The 26,714-nt window shown below is 41.2% G+C and overlaps 1 pseudogene across 1 annotated transcript; it reads right to left on the minus strand.

Moving 5' to 3' along the window:
- Window positions 1-7,127: 7,127 nt before the first annotated feature.
- Window positions 7,128-7,910, minus strand: LOC111529230 (annotated as a pseudogene). The gene has a single exon (XR_003309526.2). The product of XR_003309526.2 is annotated as a 60S ribosomal protein L23a pseudogene (transcript).
- Window positions 7,911-26,714: the final 18,804 nt, after the last annotated feature.

A 26,714-nucleotide genomic window follows, 5' to 3' on the forward strand; every position in this document is an offset into this window, starting at 1 on the left:
GCAGCCGCAGATTCGCAGGTCAGCGCACGCGCCGAGTCGCCCTCTGGCGTGCGCAGGCGCACAGTCGCAGGCCGACGCGGCGCAGGCGCAGATTCGCAGGCCGGTACGGCGCAGCCGCAGAGTCGCAGGTCGGCGTGGCACCGGCACAGAATCGCAGGCCGGCGCGGCGCAGAGAGAGAGTGTCGCAGGCCGGCGCAGGCGCAGAGTCGCCCACCGGCGCGGCGCAGGCCGGCGCAGCCGCAGAGCGCAGGTCGGCTCGGCGCAGGCGCAGAGTCGCGCGCAGGCGCAGAGTCGCACGCTGGCGCGGCGCAGGCCGGCGCATGCGCAGCGTCGCAGGTCGGCGCGGCGCAGCCGCAGCGTCGCAGGTCGGGTGGTGCAGTCCTAGAGTCGCGCGCCGGCGTGGCGCAGGCGCAGAGTCGCACGTCCGCGCATGGGGGGTTGGGGGGAACGGCGGCTGCGCAGGTGCAGAGACGCATGCCGCAGGGGGAGTGGTGCAGAGACGGGGGAACGTAGGTAATCTGAAAAGCCGTGTTCGGGTGCCCCCTGCTTGCAGCCGCGCACTACAGGGCCCTCTTCCTCATGGTGCTGTGCTACTGCACCTCCTGCTGGCGACTAGAGCAACTGCAGGGCCATCTTTCTTACAGTGGTGGTCAGCACCCCTTGCTGCCGCGGGGGCACTGCAGGGCCCTCTTGCTCGCAGTATAATGACGGCACGCCGCCTGCTGGCAGTTGGGGACGTTGCAGGGCTCTCTAGGTCACAGTGTAAATAGCAGCACTCCCTATACTGGCAGCTGGGGACACTGCCCGGCCCTCTTGCTCCAAGTCAAGTGGCAGCTGGGGACACTGCCGAGCCCTCTGGCTTGCCTTGTAGTGGGGGCACGCCCCCTTCTGGCCGCTGGGGGCATTACAGGATCCTCTTGCTCACAGTGGAGAGGCAGCACGCCCCCTGCTGCCAACCGGAACACTGCAGCGTCCTCTTGCTCATGGTGTGGTGCCCGTGGGCCACCTGCTGGCAGCTAAGGACACTGCAGGATCCTCTTGCTCACAGTATACTCGTCGTACGCCCCCTGCTGGAAGCTGGGGACACTGCCGGGCCCTCTTGCTGGCAGTGTTGTCGCAGCACACCACCTGCAGGCAGATGGGGACTATGCAGGACCCTCTTGCTCCAGGTGTGATGTCTGGCGCCCCCTAAACGCCGCCTCCTGCACCACTTAAAGTCGGAGCGCCAGTTATTAAGTGCCATCAGTTCCGGAAATTGATGTCCCAGTTCTTGTCTAACTTGGAAGAAAGATTTTCACCAAGAGGCAATACAAAGATAACGTCATTGAAAAAAATACAGTGTGAAGAGCTTATTGTGGAAAAATAGGAGTAGGCTGGTCGTACAGGAAAGCAGCCTAAGAGTCTTGTGCAGGGAATTTTATTTTGGACTTCTTCGCCTTCCTGATTCTGTCTCAAGTCTCCGCCTGTTTTCTTTGCCTGCTTTTCCTGCCTTAGGTCCCCAACTTGCCCCACTTAGGCTTGTGGGACCTCCTTACTGTTGGATGAGGCACATGTGTGCTGATCGATCCGAATCCACTCTGGCACCGGGCTCCTTCCCGCCATCCTAGGCAGGCTGACAGCAGTCACATTTCTACCTACTGCGTCTATCTCTTTTCAATGTGCTTCTCTGCCCTAATCTGTACTTATGGTGCCAGGTTTCTTTTAACAATGTCCCCTTTGTCCTTAGCATGTAGCTAGCAATATTGTGACATTATTACTGCAGAGTGAATGACGACTGGCGCATCTTAACAGGATTTCTAGGATGTTTCTTCCTCCATAGGTACCTCTTCTCCCTCTTACCCGCAATTGACAAGTGCCCGTCCACTCCAGCATTACAGATGCCACTAAATGAATTTTTCGTGGTCCCTCCAGGTGAGCCTTCCCAGACTTTCCCTTTTTCAGGAGCTTCCCCTCCTCTTCATGTCTAGCCGTCTAGCTGCTCTAACAGAGCCCACTACCCTGTGTCTTTCCCAAAAATAGTGAGGGAACTATTATTGGAAACCATAGGAAATGATATGCATGGAGATGAAAACTTTACAACTTACACAAATAATCACTCAAAACCATCCTTACACTACAAATGCAAAACTATACAATTTCTAGAAGAAACTATGGAAGAAAAGCTATGTGCCTTTGGGTTTGGTCATGAATTTTAACAAATGACACACAAGGTTGATATACGCAGAAGAAATGACAATGTGGATTTCTTAATATTTCAGTTTATACTCTGGAAAAGACCTTGTTAAGGGAACAAAAAGGCAAGCCACATATTGAAAAAAAAATTGCAAAATACAGACCTGAGAAATAATTTGTATTCAAAATATATACAAAATTCTTGAAACTAAATAAGTTAAACAGCTCAATTAAAAATGCACACAGTTCTGAACAGACATCTCACCAAAGACGATCTATGGATGGCAAGTAAACATACAAAAAGATGCTCAACGTACTAGAGAACTGAAAACCACAATGAGATAGCACAGCTGGTCTATATCTGATAGAACTGCTAAACTCTAAAAAAATGACAAATTGCTGGATGAAAAACAAGAACTCTTTTCATTGCTGGTGGAAGACAGTGTGTAAGACCAGAATATGCCACCCCAAAATATGATAGTAGGAAACCAGAATATGCCACCCCAAAATATGTCCCTTTTGCATAAAATTATTCTGAGCTGATTACTTCGAAAAACTGCTAAAACAAGAAGTTCTGAAAACACAGTAGAAGTTACCCTTGTGTGAGGAAAATTTACATCTATAAACGAAATCCCCATTTAAAAGATATCTCTCTCTCTCTCTCCCTCTTTCTCTCTCTCTCTCTCGGCACCAACCAAGAAGACAAGGATGACTAAATCACTAAAGAGTCTTATCAACAGACAATGCATGGAGTTAAGTCTGTATAAGAAAACTTACCCTTGTCTACTGTGCTTTTGCTTGTTACCTCCCCACTACTGAGCCTCAAATCTTCTTTCTTTAAGTTGAAGATAGCATTTACACTTGAATTGAAAGCCACCTGCTGGGGATTTACTCATTTTTCCCTGAGTGTCTCCCATGTATCCATAAGGAATACATGTTTTTAAACTCATCTACTTTTTTCTCATTTTAATCTGTAATTTTTTACAGAGGGTCCCATCTAAGAATTCCGTTAAGGTAGAGAGAAAATTATTTTTCTTCCCTTATTACAAGTTGGGTAGTTTTTCCCAAAGTTAAACAAGTCTGACCTTACAATCCAAAAATCACATTCATAAGTATTTTGGCAGCTACTTTGATATTATTTCCAAGCAAAAGCTACCATGCAATTATGTACAGAAGCCCTATTCATAACAACCAAAGGAAAAAAAGAAATCAGAAAGTCTTACAACAGATGACTGTGTGGGAACTCACTCAGACATCAAGAGTTGTCATAGGGGCTGGGCACGGTGGCTCATGCCTGTAATCCCAGCAGTTTGGGAGGCCGAGGCAGGTGGATCACGAGGTCAGGAGATTGAGACCATGGCTAACATGGTGAAACCTTGTCTCTGCTAAAAAAAAAAAAAAAATTAGCCGGGTGTGGTGGCGAGCACCTGTAGTCCCAGCTACTCGGGAAGATGAGGCAGGAGAATGGCATAAACCTGGGAGGCGGAGCTTGCAGTGAGCCAAGATCGTGCCACTGCACTCCGTCCTGGGCAACAGAGCAAGATTCTGTCTCAAAGAAGAAAAAAAAAAGTTGTTATAAAGATTATTTAAATGAAAACATTTGAGATACCAAAGATAAAGAAATCTTACCAGAACTTACTTTACCTAATTAAAGCAGAGCTCCCAAAAAATACAGCTGCCATTAACCCCATCCAAGGTGTTTCTTTCAAATTCAGCTGCCAGGAAGACACCCTACTTATTCCCATTAGCACTGATAAATGGAAATGAAATCCTAAGCTCCCAACTGACTGAACAAGCCAACTCTTGGCTGAGGGAACCGCAGAGTAACTTTCAAAACTGAGTTCTCAGCTTGGCCAGGATGGGATGATGCAGGTCAGATACACCTCGTTATACCCCCTCGTTTGCTAACCATGATGAGGCTTTCTTCCCTAAGGATTAAACAGAAACCAGCCCTTTCAAAGGCACTGCCACTGATATCAACCTCTCCTTTCTTGCCTAATAGAGACCACCCATGCTGGAGAGGTTCTGGCCTGTGTACAGAGGATGCACAGAGAGAGTTTTCATGTCCTCTGCTTCACCTTTTAATGTCAGAGGGCTGAAAACTCCACCCTGGGATCATGCTAACATTGCCATTTTTTGTACTTGGGACCCATGAAGAAGCAAGAAACTCAATTGCACAAGCATGCATTTCTCCTTTCATAAATATTCATGACTCCTCCTAGAGTTTATTAAATATGTTTTTTTTGCCAAATCCACTCAGCATAAATTACTATTTCCTTTACATCTCCCTTGAAGCATCTGTTTCTGGCTTCTGGCTGGAGGCTATGCTTCCCAGTCTGTCAGAAGGACAATCCTGCAGTCTGCAACCCTTTATAGGAAATGGATCTCTCACTGGGTGTGGTGGCTCATGCCTGTAATCCCAGCACTTTAGGAGGCCAAGGCAAGTGGATGACCTGAGGTCAGGCGTTTGAGACCAGCCTGGCCAACATGATGAAACTCTGTCTCTACTGAAAATACAAAAAATTAGCCAGGTTTATTGGTGGGCATCTGTAATCCCAGCTAATTGGGAGGCAGAGGCAGGAGAATCACTTGAACCCAGAAGGTGGAGGTTGCAGTGAGCCGAGATCACACCATTGCACTCCACCCTGGGCAACAAGAGTGAAACTCCATCTCAAAAAAAAAAACATAAAAATAAAGAAATATCTCCTTTCCAAATTTATGAATGTCATCATTATTCTGTTGACAGCATTAAAAGGTTCAAAAAGACCTTCCATGCTCTCCCACAAAAGCCCTAGAAATTGTCATTTTGTTAATCATTTTGGATGCTGAAGAACTTGTAATCCAATGAGTAGAAAAGTTGGTACCCCATTTATAACTGTCAACCTGCCAATTCTCAGGAGTTTGTATAAGCCTAAATGTGAAAGGATCTCATCCCATTAGGATTCTTGTCTCCTTTTCTGTTGCCTTTGCCCACTGGCTCTGCCAACAGGGGTCTTTCTTTCTCCTTGGCTATCTTTGGATATGGGGGCTCCATCTTCTGTACCACCTTAAGGAATGCCTTTTCATGCATGGCTAAGTCATTGAAAAGCCTACAGTTTCAGTAACATTTTGAGTGAGTACTCTGTGAAGCTGGGTTGGACTCTCAGGCTTCTTTGTCTGGAAGGTAACTCTTGGGCTACAAGTTTCTTATCCTAGCTTTGGTTTTGAGGCCTCTGTGTTCTCTTCTTGGGTTGGAAGTTATTCCTGGCTTTTTGTTTCATGGTGTCTTTGTGATCTTGATCTTGATCCTTTCATGGGAACGTCTCAGTTGACTAAATTCTCCCTTCTCAAACCTCTGCTGACTATGTGTTCCACCAATATGGAGCTAATTCTGTCTACTTCCTTTCCTATTTGCATGACTTTACTAAGAATAAGAATTATTTAGAACTTTAATGGCTCCTTTGAGAAAATTTTTATCTTCCAAACTGCCTCCTTTTAGACCTTTCCCTTCCCATTTGAGTCTCTCAACTCCGTATAATCACTGAATCTTTAGGCACCCTGCTCCATGCCTTGTAGGCTCTCAACATGCTCAAGAGTCTGCAAAAGCAAACACCTGGGGCTGAAAAATAAAACAGAAAAAAAATTACTTCTCAGCCTCCGTAAGATTGTATGTCAAAACAAAAGAAAATCTTACAAATCTCCAAAAGTATTAGCGAGAAAAAAGCTTTAGCCCTCATATGAAGAAGGCAAAAACTTGTTCCAGTTTCCAGAAACACAGTTATAATACAAATAAAAAATGGGGCAAAGACAAAAACCAAGTCTTCTATATAAACTAGTGAATTTTGTATTATTGTAATCACATTAGTCAGGGTTCTCCAGAAAGGCAGAATCAATGTGATATATGTAGATAGATAGATGAGAGAAGACTCATTAGGGGAATTGGTTCACATAGTTATGGAGGCTGAGAAGTTCCACGATAGCCCATCTCCAAGTTGGAGAACCAGGAAAGCGCCAAGTTGGAGAACCAGGAAAGCATAGCATGGCTCAGTCCAGGTCCAAAGGACTCAGAATGAGGGAAGTCAATGGTGTAACTCTCATTCTGAGGCCAAAGGCCTGAGACCCTGAAATTCTGATGTCAAGGGCAGGAGAAGAAGGATGTTTCCATTTCAGAAGGAGATAATTCCCCTTTCCTCTTCCTTTTTGTTCTATCTGGGTTCTCAACCAATTGGATGGTGCCTGTATTCATCCATTTATACACTACTATGAAGAAATACCTAAGTCTGAGCAATTTATAAAGAACAAAGAGGTTTAATGGGCTGACAGTTCCACATGGCTGGAGGGGTCTCACAATCATGGTGGAAGGGGAAGCAAACATGTCCTTCCTCACATGGCAGCAACAAGGAGAAGTGCTGAGCCAAACGGGAAAATCTCCTTATAAAAACATCAGCTCATGAGAACTCACTCACTATCATGAGAACAGCATGGCAGTAACCACCACCATGATTCAATCACCTCCAACTGGGTCTCTCCCACGACATGTAGGAATTATAGGAACTACAATTCAAGATGAGATCTGAGTGGGGACACAGCCAAACCATATCTGTGCCCATCTACATTGGGTCAGGGTCATCTCAGTGTCTTCCAGAAACACCCTCACATATATGCCCAGAAATTGTGTTTTACCAGCTATGTGTATCTCTTAATACAATCAAGTAGATGTCTAAAATTAACCATCAGAATATTTATGCCTGATTCATGGCTGAAATTTCAGGATGAAAGCTATGAAATCTCTATTTGTGTTTGTATGTCTATTAATGTGTGTTATGTATATGTGATATTTTCTTAACTCAGGATAGCGTTGCAAAATTCATTTATAAAATCCTTCAAAAGTGCTCTATTCTAACTTGGCTTGGAAAAAAATAAGCATTTATAAATAAATATTCACCAAACTCCTAGAAATACAGGAACTGATCATATGTTTTTTAAGTTAACACGATTTGGATAAAACTTAGTTAAATAAGGTTAATATAATATTTTTGGTGTAATAAAACAACTATGTCTTCAAAGTTACCACTATTGAATATAAAACAAACATAAATTCCTATTCTGCTTGAGTTCTACTCAAATAAGCTAATATTATACTTACTAGAAACATAAAATCTTAAAGCTTACAAATTTGATTCTAATTAAGTTGTCATTCTTATGAAAAACATTATTTCTTTTTTATGGTGAAAAGATATACATATATTTAGAGTTAGCCAGCTGGACTCGGTTTAGATGATCCCAACTTTGTTGCAACATCCAAAGCATCATAATCAGAAGCCAGTCGAACATACGCCTTCTTCTCTTTATCAGGTCGAATCAGGATGTTGACTGTGGCCACATCCATGTCCCAGAGCTTCTTCACAGCCTGTTTGATCTGGTGCTTGTTGACTTTAACATCCACAATGAACACAAGCATGTTGTTTTCTTCTATCTTCTTCATGGCCGACTCAGTGGTCAGCGGAAACTTGATGATAGCATAGTGGTGAAGCTTGTTTCTCCTGGGGATGATCTTCTGAGGATATTTGGGCTGCCTCCGGAGTCGCAGTGTCTTGGGCCACCTCAAGGTGAGTGACATGCAGATCTTCTTTTCTGTGTGTTGTTGTGGACACCTTTCAACACTGCCTTCTTGGCCTTTAAAGCTTTGACTTTGGCTTTGGCTTTGGCTTTGGCTTTAGGAGGGGCAGGAACTTCCTTCTTCACTTTTGGTGCCATCTTGTGAAAAGCGAAAATTTTGAAACATTATTTCAAAAATAATTTGTTTACTGTAAATCTGCTTAATAGTAGTTTCCAAAATACTTTTGGTAATTTTTAACCTTAAAGTTAAGCTAAGTAAAAGATTTGCATTAAATATCTAGACCATTTATAAATAGGATACAATACTAAAACATTAATTACTGAACATAAATAATTCAAGTTTATATACTTTTCGCTTCTTATTTTTACAGAGGGACTAAAGATATTTTGGACCATTAATAAACATGTTTTTGTCTACCACAATGAGAAATTGTACTATGAGGAAACACATCCCTGTAGATGTTGGGAGATGGTATATTCATACATTTTCTAACCTACTATGGAATGCTAATATGTGACAGTTTATAACTGTTTACTTGTTAGTTTTCTCTGGAAAATAAAAGATTACTAAGTATTAAAATTATAATCAATATGCATAAATAAAACTACTAGAAGCAATAGAATAACTAGAAACAACTCTATGCAAAGCATGCAAGAAAATAGGGCATGTTTCACAAGTACAGTAGGATGTATTTTTTATAAGGGAAACCCTTACAAAAGAGACAAATAAAAAGAGATATCTAACCTTCCCTGTGTTATATTTGTATGGGTAAAATGTTATGTTTTCCGAATTATATAAAATTCTTGGAAATTTGTCAATGTCCTCCTTATCCATGCTATGTGCCAGTATAGAGTTATGAGTCATAATTCCAATTATTATTTTAACTGTTGTGCCGGGCGCAGTGGCTCACACCTGTAATCCCAGCACTTTGGGAGGCTGAGGTGGGTGGATCACAAGGTCAGGAGATCAAGACCATCCTGGCTGACGCGGTGAAACCCCATCTCTACTAAAAATACAAAAAATTAGCTGGGAGTGGTGGCGGGCACCTGTAGTCACAGCTACTCGGGAGGCTGAGGAAGGAGAATGGCGTGAACCTGGGAGGCAGAGCTTGCAGTGAGCCAAGATCACGGCACTGTACTCAAGCCTGGGTGACAGAGCGAGACTCTGTTTCTAAATAAATAAATAAATAAATAAATAAATAAATAAATAAATAAATGCTGTATGCCACAGAAAAAATCGAATATCCTTGTCAACTGTGGTATAATCACAGCCATTTCATACTCTTTGTCATTTAGATATTATTTCCCTTTGATGCTTTCCTGAAAGCTCCTGCGATCAGCTACAGGTCAGAATGCTCATCTCCAATACAGGACTCCTTCTGAGACTCATGGAAAAGAGTATGATAGGTACTCTGGTTAAAGGCTTCTGATGATACTGCTTAAATAACTTTAAGACCATACACTTGACTCAGTGAAGATGTCCAGAAGCCTGGTGGAGACATTGATGGGGTCATGAGACTGCTAACCCAAGATGCAGCAAGACTGGAATTGATTACATGGCACTGAATGAACTGATGAAAATTGATTATAATTTTATAGCTTTTTAGAGCATTGCTGGTTCTTTAATGTTCTAGTTTCTGGATTTAAGAAATCTCTTTCTCTTAATCTAACTGTAACTTACAACAATTTAGTAGATTATACTTCTGTAAACAGAAATGAAGTATTTATCTTTTTTTCCCTGCCTGATTTCTCCAGAATTTTGACATTCTTACTCAATATTCTTATTTTCATGATGATATAGTTATTAGCAAAAGTCCAATAAGAATCTGTTCACTTTATAACAGGACATAATTTAAAAATTTGGTTATATTATCAAGGTTTTTACTGGAATATCATATTTTGGAAGTGTACCTAAGATCAGTTATGATCAGCAATTTTAAGGAAGTAAGGTTGACTTTTATGGAGACAATGCTTACAAAGCACTGTAAGAAATGGGAAAGTTCTTCTTCAAAGATTGTAAAAAGTCACAATTTCTTACTATAAGATTGCTATCCACTATTTGTGTGTGTGTGTGTGTGTGTGTGTGTTCCAAATCAGTTGTCCTAGCTTGCTCCAGCATGCCTGGACAGAACTAGACAAGCCCCAGCCCATAGTGTATGCCATTCCTTATTTGGAGATGCTTCCTTAACTATCCCTGGCAACTTCCTTTTCTTTCTTTGTTCTATTCCCCTTACCTAATTAAGAAAGTTTTAAACTAATAGCCAATTGGGTAAAGTGTAAAATGTGAGATCCTATTCTGGCCAATGGTAACTGGACGCAGCAGTAGGGTAGACACATCAAGTTATAAGTAACTCTGTCTCCTTTGTTCGCTGTGCTCTTGTGGCTGGACAGCTATTGAGTAGCATCCTTTCTGCAGAAAGTAAAGCTCACCTTGCTAAGAGATCATTTGTTCCCATGTTAATTCTTTTTTTTTTGGAACACCAAAAACTTCATTCCCAACAGCACTCTGAGAAAAGTCAGCCTGATACTTACATTACAGGGTTCACAGCCTTACAGGTTATTAAAGAAGGTCATTTCCTGGTAGGCCCAGAAATTTAGGGATATTTTGGGGGCCTCAAGAAGAGAGGAATTCACACAAAGCTATAAGGACTGCAGCTGAAATTTGATAGTATGTTCTTAGCTTGGCTTTTAGCTTGAATAAGGCCTTTAAAAGTCAAATCTGAGATTCTGTATGAAAACTTCCAGCAAAGAAACTTGAAAGCACCTATGTGGTCATCTCCTGTTCTTGATGCACTTACATAAATAATCAGGCAAAATCTAACAAAACTAGACTTAATTTTAAAAGAAGAATAGTCTTACTTTGATTATGATCAAAAATGATAGTTACTACAGAGAGAAATGTTACGTTTCAATGGAAAACTATAACTTGGCTGGGCATGGTGGCACATGCCTATAATTCCAGCACTTTGGGAGGCCAGGAGTTCAAATTCAGCCTGGGCAACATGTTGAAACCCCGTCTCTACCAAAAATATAAAAATTAGATGGGCACGATGATATATGCCTATAGTCCCAGCTAATCAGGAGGCTGAGGAGAGAAGATCACTTGCACCAAGGAGGTAGAAGTTACAGTGAGCTGAGATTGTTGCACCTTTGCACTGCAGCCTGGGTGACAGAGCCAGACCCTGTCTCAAAAAAAATTTTTTTTTTAAGGAAAGCTATAGCTCTTGTGGGTTATCAGATTCTAGTTTTGTTTCTTGTTTTGGGGCTATTTTTACCTCTTTGTAAACTGGATCCTGCCCTCTGATGAATTTTGTCCCACAGTGATACAGCCAAGTATTGTCTCTCCTACTAATGTACCTATTGTCAGTTAATTTGAAGGTCTCCAACCCTGGAACAAAGTTAGAAGAGGAAGGTTTTGCTCCCCAAAATCCATAACCAAACTGTGGTACATTCATGCAATGGAATACTATTTAGCCGTAGAAAGGAACAAGCTATTAACTCACACAAAGACATGAGTGAATCTTGTATGCACATTGCTAAGTGGAAGAAGACAGTCTGAGGAGAATACACACAGTGTGACCTCATTTAATGAGACACTGCAGAAGGCAAACTACACAGATGGGAAACCATTGGTGCCATGGGGTGGGGGTTTGAAGCATTCCATATGGTACTTTAATAGTGGGATATCTCCCACAATGCGTTGGTCAAAATATGCAGAATTTTATAACCAAATGGGTAAATCAAACTCTATTCAAATTAAATAAAATTACTCAGGATGTGGAGTATCCCAGGACAGAATACATCATGTGAAAAATAATTTAACTATGCTACAAATTACTATGGTTTGGATGTGGTTTGTCCCTGCAAAAACTCGTGTTGAAATTTGACCCCCACTGTGGCAGTGTGGGGCGGTGGGGCCTAGTGGAAGGTGTTTGGGTCATGGGGACGGATCCCTCATGAATACATTAATGTCCTCCATGGGGATGAGTGAGTTTTGCTGTCACAGGAATGGATTAATTCCTGCAGGAGTAAGTAGTACAAGAGTCTGGGTTCCTTGGCTTCCCTGTTGCTTTCATTCTTGCTATGTGATCTCTGGTACGCCTCTTGCTCCCCTTCCACTTTCCACCATGAGGTGAAAAAGACTGAGACTCCACCAGATGCAACTGCCCAATCTCAGACATTCCAGCCACCAGTATTGTGAGCCAAAAGGACCTTTTTTACTTATAAATTACCCAGCCTCAGGTATTCTGTTACAGAAGCACAAAACAGACTAAGACACAAATGTAGGAAAAAAATCACTGAAGGTGTAGCGAAAATGGTGTTGACCTAAGTCACTTTGAAAATGAATAGAATCCGTATGCTGAATGCAAATGAACTGTACTTCATCACTGGATTCCATTTTATAAAGTTCTTTCCAACAGAAGCAATTGTGAACAATTGTAAAGCCACAGTATCTATATCTGGAATAAAACAATGACTTACATAAATCCAGATGGTAGGAACCAGGTCTCTCACTGTTGAAGTGGGAGGTTACAAATTAGCAAGGAGAGAAGGCTAGAATGATTCATGTGATAGTAGATCAGAGGTGGAGACATGAAAGTAAACTTATGTTTAGTTTAATATAGATACACACAGTTCTACATAGAAAACTTTATAATTAGATGTGTATAGGTAGGTTAGACACACACATATACTTCCTAGCATTGCTAATGAGGAACAAGTGCTCATTCAACAATGTGCTCATTCGGTCCCAGCTACTCGGGAGGCTGAGGCAGGAGAATGGTGTGAACCCAGGAGGCGGAGCTTGCAGTGAGCTGAGATCCGGCCACTGCACTCCAGCCTGGGCGACAGAGCGAGACTCCGTCTCAAAAAAAAAAAAAAAAAAATAGTCTATCAGTATTGGTTCAATAACTATGACAAATTACGTAAGATATTAATAAGCCATGTGAGACACACTGATAGAAGATGTTAGTAAGAGAGGAAACTAGGTTGTGGCTACATGGGAAATCTCTGCATTTTTTTGTTTTTGGCAATTTCTGTGTAAGTAAAAAAAATGATGTAAAATAAAACTGTATTTAAAACATTGTAATATATTTTTGAACACTTCCTTGTTTAATTATTTATACCATGAATTACTAGTAATTGACACTGTTAACTAGTCCTGTTTTTTTAAATAAGAGCATTTATGACACAAAAAATTAAACAGTGCAGATTGCAGACTGATATATAAATCAAAACAAATGCTCTTTACATGTTTTCTGTTACAGTAGTAACACATATGTGTAAACTTAATTATCATATTTTTTTTCTTGGGCAGTGGTTGTGTCCTGGTTCATTCTCTAAAATGCTGTTTGCCTTAGACCAGGAAAAAAAATAACCTTACAGACTCTGTTTCAATTCATGGCTAAATATTTTCAAAAGAGTGACTTTGTAAAAATATGTTCCAATGGAAAATTGATTCATTGTGATGGGATCACTTACTCCAAAGACTTCTTGTCTTTGTTTTGTTCCCATGCTTACCTTTTAGCCATAATATAACAGAATCAAATATTAGCCACTGGGAAAAAGTATTCAAAGAAAGAAAGAATATGAACAGAACTCATGACCATGATGATTCAATGTTTTACCACAATGCTTTCTAAAACAGAAGAGTGTAAAAGGATATTCAAAGTCAATTTCCTCAGTGAGGCTTTGCAGAAAATGAGGAAACTAGAGAAACAGAAATGGCAGGACGTTCTATGGGTGAGTTTAGATGTTGCTATGTTTTATGGGGAAAAAAATACTTTACCTTTTAAAGAATCAAAAAGAATTATTGGAAACCCAAACTCTGGAGTGTTTGCAAATTTAGTTGAGCTTCTATGTAATTATGTCTATATAGCTAGCCACGAAGTTGATGATTTTTAAAAAATCTGTGCCTTATTTGTGTAATAAAATACACAATGAATAAGTAATGCTCATAGGAAAACATGTTAGACCTTGTGAAGGGAAAATCAATCTGGAGGACCCAAAATCACTAAACTAAAGGGAAAACTCAAGCTGGGAACTGCTTAGGGCAAATCTGCCTCCCATTCTATCCAAAGTCACCCCTCTACTCACTGAGATAAACGCATATCTGATTGCCTCATTTTGAGAGAGTAATCAGCAACACAAAAGAATGAAACCATTTGCTCTTACCAACCTATGACCTGGAAGCCCCCTGTCTGGCCTTCTGAATTTTCTGGACTGAACCAATGTACATCTTACACATATTGATTGATGTCTCATGTCTCTCTAAAATGTATACAACCAAGCTGAGCCCCGACCACCTTGGGCCCATGTTGTCAGGACCTCCTGAGGATGCATCACAGGCACGCATCCTCAAGCTTGGCAAAATAAACTTTCCAAAAACTCTGAGAGCTGTCTCAGATTTTCAGGGTTCACACATGTAATGTAGGATGTCAATGTTTATAAAACAGACATTATTCTATCTACTATTACAAATATGCTGCCAATTAACCTTAGACTTTCTCAACAAAATAAAAAATGTTGATGAGGTACAAATAATGTATTTAAACTTAAATAATATTGCAAGTTTTAATATGGCTACTTTTCAATTTTTCAATACTATTTTTTACTACTTTAACACTGTAAGAAAAATGAGTAATTAAAACATGAATAAAAGTGTTTACAGCAGGGTGTACCTGTTTTCTCCAGCCTCTGCCCATCCCCAGCTTTCATCCCAACTGTCCTGATGGTGGCTCTAGCATTTCTGCTTTCTCTGTACCAAGATCTCTCCCCAGAAACAAACTCAAATCTTACCATATGTTATGGCACGCTGTGATGATGAGCAGGGACGAGCAGCCAAAGCCTCAAGGCAGGGAGGCTTTTGTAAAACAAGACTTATAGAATGTAACATGTGAAAGTAAAGCCCATAGCAGAGCTCCCTCCTTAGCACACGGGGAGCAGACAGGAAACTTTTGCCTCACCTTTCAAAAGTTGCAACGGCGTGCAGTCGCGTCTCACCATGTCAGTCTTAAGGATGATGAAACTCTAGTCTTCACGGTGGACATGCTACCAGGTGCTCCAAAGCCATGGTGACCCACTCTCAGGTGGGTCCCGAGGAGAACAAAGCTCTGGTTCTAATCCTAACCCAAACCCTGTCCCAAGACTTTGACCCTGAACCTATACCCTGATCCCTACCCTGGTCCTTAATTCTGACCCTTACTTTGACCCTGACTTTGATCTTGACCCTAACCATGACCCCACCTCTAACCATACTTTCGGCCCTGACTCTGACCCAGTCCTAATCCTAACCCTAACCCTATTCTCTAATCTTACCCTCTAGTGCTAAATAGCTGTACCCAAAAGCACTTTTAAATTATTTAACTTCTTTTCCTTGAATTCTCTAAGGACATCCTAAAGGAGGTGTCATTACATATTTTGTAGTCCCTCTGAGTGGTATGGCTTCAGATAAGAAGTTCTAATACTTTGCAAGACCTAAAGAGTTTGGAGGGTAACAGCACTGGGTTGTTAGGGATACATGTTGGCATTCATGATAGTCATTGGTGCTGCTCTCCAAATATTTTCAGTTCACTTTTTATGAATGCGTTCTGATCGCTCCATCCCACCTACTTAAATTTTCACATGGCCACATGACTTTCTTTTTCTTTGCCAATGGAGGTGAGAAGAAATAACATGTGACTTTTTCAGGAGAAATTTCCAAGAAACAGAGTTCTATTTTGCATGCTTTTTTCTCTTTCCTATAGCAATGGGGATCTTACTGATGGTTCCTTCTTCCATCTGGATTCCTGTGTTAGGATGACACAGCACAGAGCTACTTCTCACCTGACCCAAGAAGAGATGTATATAAATGAGGAAGAAGATTTTTGAGCCACTGAAATTTGGAGGTTGTTTGTCACCACAGTTTAACCTAGCTCCCATTGACTGATGCAGAGCTGAAGAATGAGTCCGAACTGGATCTGGACAAGACATGTGAAGAGCACTCCAAGTTGAGTAAAATTCAAGTGTTGTCTCAAGATAACAGTGAGCACAATATGTTATTGGGGTGGGTGTGGGATAAATAAGGTATATCAGATGAGAATAATGAGAAACTTAACTTTAAAAGATGATGCCGATTTGGACTGTGGAGAGATTCAAATGCCCTGCTTAGCATTTGAGATTGTGATGGTTGAATAAACTAATTAGAAGCCCTAAAGGAAGACTTGGGATAAATATCTGAGGGTGTCTAATATCCCAATTTTTCATCCTAAAATCAGCAGAGTCCTTGACCCCATTCTGGTGAGATTTCCAAAAGAAAAAAGACCTACATTTCTTCAACAACCCACACTGAGAGACTTTCCTGCACTTTTGACCTGTGGCTAACACTCCTCACCTTTCATTCTGTCATCAGCATTTTGGGGAAACACCTTTAACTCTCTATGATTTACAGGTTATTAAGTGGCCCTTATAATTCCCTCCAGAGGTGGAAAAGACTAATGATGATGGTGTCTGAGCTCACAGCAGAAAGCAGGCATGTGTGCTCAGCAGTCACGTGGCTCATCTGCTAGGAGCTTACTAAATACGATATTCTACAATGTTGCTTAACACAAGGGAAGACGCAGAGGGTTTAATTGCTCGCCTACTTCTTTTTCTGCCCTCTTGGGCTCCTAAGATGAAAACAACCCTGGGGTGATAAAATGAGTCAAAGGGGTGGCAGCCGTATCACAGCAAAATAGACTCCTAAAAAATACCTGGCCTAAGATGACAGCCTTGGCTGGATAAGTTTGAATGTGCTGATAGTGGACATGGGAGAGTGAAGGTGGTTGAAATGTTCATATGAAAGAATTTCCACCCAGATTGCAAGAAAAGAGAGAGGAATGGAGATGGCAGCATGAGTCCCTACAATAAAAGCAGATGTTTTGAGATGACTTATATTTGTTCTGACAAAAATTAAAGACAGAAACCAAAGTTTAGCCTGAGGCTAAAATTAACTGGGCAATAAGCCAGAGACACATATGGCATAGACAGATTTAAACATTTCTCCCTTATAGTAATACAAATACTAAACTTACAAATAAATTGATTCCAAATAAAACAAATATTTAAAAAATTTAATGAATAAACACTGGGGTCTACAGTAGTATTTGAAGGAGATCTCAATAACAGATTTGGTTTTTGAAGGTTAGAACTGATAGTCTAGAGATTTCATTTCATTCCAGAGAGAGAAAGGAGGAATTTCTTGGGTTCCTTCAGGAATGCATCTAGCTTTGCCTCATCTTTGAACTATGGATATGGCAGAAGAAAACATGATGATTTCACAGATTTAAGGTGCAAAACGTCACTGGGTTCTCTAAGAAGTCTGGGATTCTTCTGCTGGAAAAATAAGTTTGTTGAGAAAAAATGAGTTGGAGGAGGCTGTTACTGAAGTGAATCAGAATTGTTTTGACTAATCTGCTTATTGCCCACTCTGTAGTGTGGATACAAATTATTCAAGCATAACGTCCTCTTACTGTTCTTGGAATGCAGTGGAAAGAGAACAGATTAGTTTTTCTCCCTCAGAACACAACACTAGAAACATCCTACCTCAGATGAGATATTGCCTAATTATTTTCAAAAGACGTGAAAAATGATGGATGTAAATGTTAGCTACAAAATAAATACATGCTAGAAACAGAAGCATCTGGGTCACAGTTATATTAGAGCTACCTGTGTTCCTGTCACTGAGATTAAAACAAAAATGTCCAATACAATCATTCACAGCATGGGAGAGGGGAAAGTGAAGGATGGAAAGGCCAGTCATAAATGGATTAGAATTTGAGTCCATAAGGAAGTGGCTTTGTGCATTGTCTGTTGCCGTGTGCAAGGTGAAGGCTGGTGCAAGAAAACGTGGAGTAACAAGGGCTCCTTTGTCCATCTCACCTCTCTAGATACCAAGTTTCAGACCTGCTGCATTTTAATTGAAAGGTTGATGTAATTTTATTTTATTTTTTTAAAGAACACTTGCAGTGTTTGAAGTGACAAAGGCTACTGTGACAAAAAAGCAGGGAAAGGAAATTTTTTTAAAAAAGCAAACAACAACAACAAAACCCCACAAAAAAGCAAACAATAAACAAACAAAAAACAGAAGAGGAAGTCGGCTATGACTACTTCCAGGAAGGGGCTACAAGAGGCAGTTAGAAATTCTATTTCCTTTGCAACTGTGGGTTTTCTGGCCTGCTTCCTTTCTAAAGTATATTACTTTGTTTTTGGTTCATGAAGTTATCCCTTTCTGTTTTCTGGAACAGCTATGTATTTTCTTTATCTATCATCCATCTACCTGCCTATCATCTATTTATTTACTATCTATCTTTTCTACCTTTCACTATCAAGAGCTTGGGTCAAGCAGATTAGAATTGTAGTGTATGTTCACTCTACCATTTAAAACAAGAGTTCTCATAGGCATTCTCCATCATATCACAAACCTGAGCTTCCTAAAACAGGGTGTGGCAAACTACCATGCATGGGCCATGTCTGACGCAGTCTGCATTTGTAAGTAAAGTTGTACTGGGACACATCCACATACATGTGCTATATGACGTCTCTGGCTGTTTTCATGGCACAATGGAAGAGCTGAGTCATTAACATAGAGACCATATGGCTTGGAAAACTTAAAATATTTAACATTTCACCCTTTGCAGAAAATATTTTCTGACTCTTGTTTTAAAAGATCTCTGTTTAGAATGCTACCTATTGCCTTCTGGATAAAATCACAACTCTTTACAATAGACACAGCTTGAACCCTGCTTCTATATCCAGCCTCATCTATTATTTCCGTTTCTCCTTATTTTCCTCGTGGCCATGCTGATGGACTGTCAGCTTCCCAGATGTGCGAGAATCTCTCCTCCCTTCCTGACATTCTCATGCGCTCCCTCTGCCTCTGGAGAACTTCCTGTCCCATCTCTCATGACAAATCCCTTCTTCAGCCCCTTTGCTCCTTTCTTAAGGATGCCTGTTTGGCTCTATTTTGGGTGACATGCTCCTTATGCATCTCCCAGAGCCATCCTGTGTCTGTCAGCTACTGCATTTCTTTGCATCTCTGTGTCATATATCACCAAATCTGCCTAAGCTTTCATGAGTCACTGCATGACAACTTCAGACTCCACCAGCATTGTCCCCACTAACTACGAGGCTTAGACATTTGTCCAGTATGCTCGGGGTTGTGGGATGGTAGCAGTAACTAGCTGGGGAGCATCATCTCTTACATCAGATTCAAACCTGTAGAACTCTGCCATTCATAAGTAGTTGGAGTTTAAAATTAGCGTAAAGATTTTCCTTAAAATAAGAACAAATGGCTTGAATAGGCTTTTGAAACATATGATATTTCCTCTGGTTCATTTCGGTGTTCAGTATTCAGACATGAATCTAAACACGACTCTGCTCTTAGTAGCTGTGTGACCCTGGGAAACTCGCTCAATCTCCCTCTGCTAAATTGTGTTGTGTGAGTAATGAGAAGAGAGTTGTTATTTGTATTTGGTGAATAATAACAAACAAAAGGCATTTAGCTTTCTGGAACCTGGCATGTAGTAGATACTCACGAAATACTAGCTCTGTTGATAAAACTAGACGTAAAGGAGCTTTCAAAGTCAACAACAACATCATGCAGTGAAGGACATAGATGAGAAGCTGCTGCTGCAACCTGGAGCTCCTGGGGGCCCGTTTTGTCCGTGATTTAGCAGGAATGCACTACCTTTCCATGAGGAGACACTGCCCACAGAAACCAAGGCCATTATTTGAAAACAAATATATTTTAATAGTGTTTACATTATGTAATAGTATAATATAAATAATAATTATTAATAATGTAAAATTATTCACATTATTATGTTACGACTATTGTACAGACCTTTACACCTAGATATTCTGAAGTTGGTGGTCTGTGAGTGGCATTGAGTGATGACTGGTACACTCTCACCTGGGATAGAACAACACGTGCCCCTACAGTTTGCTGAATTTCAGGGCATCACCACCATTTTTCAAGAATGTGTTTTCCTATCCTCTAGAGTTTTGCCCACTTAAGCAGTGGTTTTGCTGTAATAAAGAATTACACTATTTATCAAAATGTTACTTTGGAGAATAAAGTTTTCTTAAACTATCAGGCCCATAGCTAATGCCAGTGGCTCCAAGGATGAGAAGGTAAAAAAAGCCTTTCTTTTTTTTTTGGACCAAGAGAAAAATTCACATTTCAAACTGTCTCATGCTAGTCACTGGAAAATTAGAAGTGAACACACTCCACTCCCAGTCCAATCACAGCTACTAAATAACCAAGATCTCCTGCAGGTGCCTTGGCTTTGTGAGCCTGGAGTTGCTGGCTGGTACTGGGCAGCAGGCAGCAGAGCTGGTCCCATTTCTCCATGCTTTCCCCATGCTGTGGGGGACACAGGCACATTGAACAACCTGGGTCCTGGCCTGGCACTGGCTGGGAAGCTATTTGATGTCAGGCTCATAGTGGACTTCTGAGTTGAAAAGAGTGTATGGGTCACCCAGCCCCACTTACTCATTTTACAAAGAATGAAAATGGGGCTGTATTCCAGACATGAGAGTACACATTGTAAAGCTGTGCAAGCTTGCTGTACTTGTATCCGCTCAGCACACACTTACTGAGTGCCGAGTGTCTCCAGCATGAGAGGGGCTCTAGTCCCCGGGGTCCCACCCTCTACAAATGACAGCAGCACCTCGAGGAACAGAGGTGCAAAGAGCAAGGTGGGGGCCCTTTTGTTGGAGAGGTGGCTTGGGAGGGTCCTTAGAAGAAGTGACAGCTGAGCTGTTCTCTGAAGGGTGAAGCTGAATTACTTAAAGTTTAGGACAAAGGGGTGTCTAGGGAAGTGGAGCCTATGAGCCAAAAGCATAATGACTTGCCCAGAGAAGTGTAACAAGTTCCGTATTGTTTCTATGCCAAATCTGAACAGGAATCAACAAAGGAAAGAGCAGGATCCTGGAGCCAGGGCCTTGGATTTCACCCGCTGGCAAAGGGAATGTTCACTGGGAATTTTGGGGGTCAAAACATGAAAGTGTTTTCTCTTAGCTCCAATTCTCTCTGTCTCTCTGTCTCTTTCTGTCCCTCTCTCTCTCCCTTATCTTTAATTTTTGTATTATCCTAAGAAAACACACATGTGTCAGACGTGGGGATTAGCAGCCGGCTTCTGGATGACTTCAGGGGAGTACTTTGGCCTCTGTGAGCTTATTTACAATAATTCAAGAATCTTGCACACACAAAAAAAAAGTCATGATAGCAGAGGTTAGAAAATCCCTAGTGTTTCTTCTGATACTTTGAATTTATGATTAATATGTTTAATCTTCATCTTCTGAAAAGTCACCAGTTGCACAGTGAGACCACAAAGGGATTCTGTTTCTGTGGTTTGTGTCTTCAATAGTCGGTAGTTTTGCAGCAACAGCATTGCATGTGGGTTTTAGGCTGATGATGCTCAACAGTGGACAATTCTCTTCACCTGCCTGGGCCCCACTGCCCACCCTTCCATACAGTGCAGGGTCACAGCTGAGCTCTCCGAGACACCTTGCAGGATCTCCGCTTCTGAACTGTCAAGTGTCTTCTAGGTGAAGGCTTAGTCTCATAGCCTTTGTGGCTTCCTCCAGGTAACACTTGGTTTTTTGACCTAACCCTGGTATTTCTGTGACACACGTGTGAATGTGCTCCCTGTGGCAGCGCTGAGGAAGGATTCAGTCATCACAGATGCCGAAAGGCAAATGCAGTGTGCTTTTTTCCAACATCTCCAGTCTTGTATTATTTTTACCCGTCAGCCCATTTGAAAAAGAAAACAAAAAAGCCTCCTGTTAGAATTAAATCCCGTCTGGAGATAATGGGTATATTTTAAATCTTTAATTTTGTTTGTAGTCACATTTGCTCCCAGTGCCTGCCAGCATCCACTAGGGGGCAGACACACCCGTGTGTATTTGAGTGGCACTTGCCGAGTGGTAATAAAAACAGACACCCTGCCCTCCCAGAACCAACCTCCAGTGCCGGGGCCAGCGGCAGCAAGTAAGAAAACCTCGGTTTCCATACCTGCATCAGCTACACAGTGCTCGCACACAGGAGGCATCAGCCAGTTTTCTCAGTTAAAGAGACAGAAACAAAATGTGTCTTCAGTACTTTTTGAATGTATCATGTTATCTAATTTTTTAACTTAACTGAATGAATAAATTCTGTATGCATCTGGACACATGCATGGAATATTCACAAACATTTCAAAACAAAATTGAGTATTTTGCCAAAAGATAATTTCTTTGATATGTGAATTTCACTTTTTTCTATCTTTTAGTGATTTTAATGTAATAAAATTGAGAAGTCTGTGCTTCTAAATGACTTTTTAAAGAGCACGGTATTTCTCCACTTTGAAAAAAAAACTGGCAAAATATTGTCTACTGTAGACAGAAGTTAATTGGCTGAGAGTAATAAACAGAAGATTAAAAAACGACCTTTATCCCCTGCTATTCTGTCAAGGGCTACAGTGACTTACACACCCTGGCTTGAGTTTGCTCGCCACGTGCTGGAAGCCAGCAGGCCATGCTCTCCCACACTGTGAAAAAAAGCCCATGAGAAAGAGTTCCATCAAGTTCACACGCAATGACCTCCAGCAAGACCTGGAAAATGCCCAGTTCCACAAAATACCTGTGTCCAAATACTTTCAGAGCACAGCTCTGGCATCAGGTTCCTGTGAGGACAGACCCTGAGATGAATTTCTGGATGGAGGCTGCTGCTGGAGGTGACAATGTCACTGCAGATGGCTCATGCTGCTCCTCCCGCCTGCCGTCCCATTGGGGAACTGCGGAGATTCACCCCAGCTGGGTGGCTTCTGCTGTGTTCCCTGTCAAGAAGCTCCTCGACTTAAGTTGGTTTTTCGTTTTTAAAACTCTCTGGTGTTTTCCCCTCTAGTGGGGGCTGCATGTCACCTTAGAAGAAAAGATTTTCCAACTAGGGACTGTCTTGGTAGCTGGTCCAGAGGAAGGTCTCCTCTCTCTGGAGTGAGGTCCAGCCAAGTAACTCCAACCACAACTCTCACTGAGTGGGGCTGGATCTGCCCTGTTCTCCTCCCATCCTCGTGCGGATTGTGGAAACCCATCCATGCCCTATGCAAAGTCCTGCATCTCAGACTGTAAAATGGCAAAAGCTGAATTTAAAATAGATCATTATATTGACTCTATGAGGAAAAGAAAGTTCTGAGGTAGACAACTGGTAAGCAAGCAATTATGTGTAACTTGTTAAAACACTAGGGTGTAGTTTATCTGTCTCACTGATTATTTTCCGTTTAACAGGTTTGCTAAGAACCAGAAAGAGAGAAAGTTGGCTGGGAATTGAGAGGCATGAGGTCACCTCAGTCCCAACATTTCCATGTAAACGATGGTGCAAGGTGGGCTGGTGGCAGGAGTCCTTGGAAATCCTCACAATCTCAGCTTTTAACTTCTGTAAAATACTATGTAATTTATGATCTCTTTAACAAATAACTTTTTTTCTGATTAAAAAAGTGTATAATCTCTTTGGAGGATCTTTGGTAAATATAAAATGAGTTATAAGAGAAAGAAAATTATTCATAATTTTATCACTCAAATTTTGACAATTATATTCCTGCATTTTTAATGAAATGTGAAATTTCAGATTATACTGTACATAAAATGTTGTTTCTGTTTTTTCATCCAATGATAGATCATAAACATTTTACATGGCATAAACTATATATGTAAATCAGCTATTTCCACACCTGGATGCTTGATTTAACCCTCCTTATACTGTTAGCCATTTAAATGATTTCTATGAATAACACTTCAACCAGTCATTATTCTTATATATAGCTCATTCAGTCACTCATAATCTTGCTGAGCATTTATTTATAATTTAATTGCATATTACCGAATGGACTGTGGTTATATGTTTATATGCTTATCCAAATATAGTGCTAAGGTTAGCATTAGAGACATGAAAATATTCACAGGTTTTGAAACTAGAAGGAGCCAAACACAAATCCATGATCCAACTCTGCACACTCTCATCCAGCCTTTGTTTTCTTACACAGAAACTGAAGACAATGTGATTTGCCTTGTGGCGCTGCTATGAAGTTAAAGGAGACACCGATTGTACATGCAGCAGTGCATGAACAACAGGAGGCTGGGTCCCTACAAGCTCTAAGGACAATCACCATCGGATGCCCCACGGTCCTACTTTCAGGATGCTTGTATGCTATATGCCATGTGAGTGTCACTTACTCAGTGAACAGATATTTGTTGATTATAAATTACTTCCATGCTCTTTTCTTTGTTTTACATGTTCACAAATCTGTGGAAAAAAAAAAAAAAAAAGGTACAACTATGAAATTAAAAGTTAACTAAAGGGGGATGTTTTCATTATCTCTGAAATTTAACCCACCAAATCCAGATTATAAAGCAAGGAAATGTGTTACAGCCCAACACTTGCCATCAATACTTTTTCAATGTTAGTGGGCAGGGGAGGGTATGGAAGTGAAGGAATCAGAGCTCTGATGGGTACACATTGTCTTCCCTGCAAATCCATTTCTTGTCCAGCCTTCCTTCCTCATTGAGGCTGCTCTATCCTTTTCTGTACATTTGGACTGCTCCCCTGTGGGCCATTCTCATTTGCTTGACTTCCTAGTCTGAATTCCATGGGACCTGCATTTAAGAGGAGAAGGGAACCACTTTGGGACTGGAGGAAGTTCACCTTATGAGTTATGCCTGCCTCCTTCCTCTACAGTGAATAGTCTCTGGTGTCTCTGGTGTCCCTGGGTGTTCAGTTTCTTTCCACTCATGTGTTACTGACTATTCAGTTGGCAAATGGCCCATGACCTTTATGTTACTTAAGGGAAAAGAATTATAAGCTGTGTTTCTTTTATAGTTAACTTTTATTTTAGGTTTGGGGGTACATGGGAGGGTTTGTTATATAGGTAAAGGCGTCTCACAGGGGTTTGTCGTACATGTTATTTCATCATCCAGGTATTAAGCCCAGGGCCCGATAGTTATCTTTTCTGCTCCTTGCCCTCCTCCCACCCTCCCCCGTCAAGTAGACCCCAGTGTCTGTTGTCTCCTTCTTTTTATTCACAAGTTCTTATCATTTAGCTCCCACTTATAAGTGAGACTGTGCGGTATTTGGTTTTCTGTTCCTACATTAGTTTGCTAAGGATAATACCCTTCAGCTTCATTCATACTAATGCAAAAGACATAATCTCGTTCTTTTTTATGGCTGCATAGTATTCCATGGTGTATATGTATCACATTTTCTTTATCCAGTCCGTGATTCATGGGCATTTGGGTTGATTCTATGGCTTTGCTATTGTGCATAGTGCTACAACGAACATTTGCATGCATGTATCTTCATGGTAGAATGATTTATATTCCTCTGGGTGTATACCCAGTAATGGGATTGCTAGGTCAAATGGTAGTTCTGCTTTTAGCTCTTTGAGGAATCACCATACTGTTTTCCACCATGGTTGAACTAACTTACACTCCCACCAACATTGTAGAAGTGTTCACTTTTCCCTGTAACCCTGCCAGCATCTGTTATTTTTTAACTTTTTAGTAATAGCCATTCTGACTGGTGTGAGATGGTGCCTCACTGTGGTTTTGATGAGCATTTCTCTAGTGATCAGTGATCTAGAGCTTTTTTCCATATTCTTGTTTACCATGTTTGTCTTCTTTTGAGAAGTATCTCTTCATGTCCTTGGCCCACTTTTTAATGGGATTTTCTCTTGTAAATTTGTTTAAGTTCCTAATAGATGCTGGATATTAGACCTTTATCAGATGCATAGTTTGTAAATATTTTCTCCCATTCTGTAAGTTGCCTGTTTACTTTGTTGGTAGTTTCTTTTGCTGTGCAGAAGCTCTTTAGTTTAATTAGATCCCACTTGTCAATTTTTGCTTTCATTGCAATTGTTTTTGGTGCCTTTGTCATGAAATCTTTGCCTGTTCCTATGTCTAGGATGGTACTGGCTAGGTTGTCTTCCAGGGTTTTTATAGTTTTGGGTTTTACACCAAAACTTTTAGTTTTGGTCTTTAATCCATCCTGAGTTGATTTTCGTGCATGGTGTAAGAAAAAGGTCCAGCTTCAATCTTCAGCACATGGCTAGTCAGCTATCCCAGCACCATTTATTGAACAGGGAATCTTTTCCCCATTGCTTGTTTTTGTCAGAAAAGCTGTGTTTCTAAGTCTTCACCCAACACATTTTGTTGTTGTTGTTGTTGTTGTTGTTGTTGTTGTTGTTGTTGTTGTTTTTGAGACGGAGCCTAGCTCTGTCGCCCAGGCTGGAGTGCAGTGGCGCAATCTCGATTCATTGCAAGCTCCGCCTCCTGGATTCATGCCATTCTCCTGCCTCAGCCTCCAGAGTAGCTGGGACTACAGGCACCCACCACCACGCCCGCCTAATTTCTTTGTATTTTTTATTTGAGATGGGGTTTCACCGTGTTAGCCAGGATGGTCTCGATCTCCTGACCTCGCGATTCGCCCGCCTCGGCCTCCCAAAGTACCAATATACCTTTAACTTTTGACCAGATCTCTCCTCCAGCCAATAGGCTCCAGGAAATGGGACAGGATTCTGGGAAATAAAGAGCTGACCCTGAGACAACGCAGGTGAACACAGACTAGCTGCTGTATCATAAGTAAACAAAATGTGTGTCTTTCATTAAATATTAAACAATGATAGACTGAGTATGTAAGCATGTTACCATCATAAGTATGGAAGTGATTAACTGTGACTTAAATTGTAGAGCCTCAGATTTTAGATCTGGAAGAGCCATGAGTTTTAATCCATGCTTTGAGAGGCTCAAGCTTACTCTGGAGAAACACGTAGTTTGGGGAGGCTGGAGACTGAGGGACAGGCTGCCATTCCCCAGCTGCTTCAATGAGTCTGATCTATTTTATAAATCAGTTATTGGAAAATGATTTGAACAACTAAACCCAATTCCCTATTATT

This window comes from Piliocolobus tephrosceles, chromosome 15 (genome assembly GCF_002776525.5).
Source record: "Piliocolobus tephrosceles isolate RC106 chromosome 15, ASM277652v3, whole genome shotgun sequence".
Lineage (NCBI taxonomy): Eukaryota > Metazoa > Chordata > Mammalia > Primates > Cercopithecidae > Piliocolobus > Piliocolobus tephrosceles.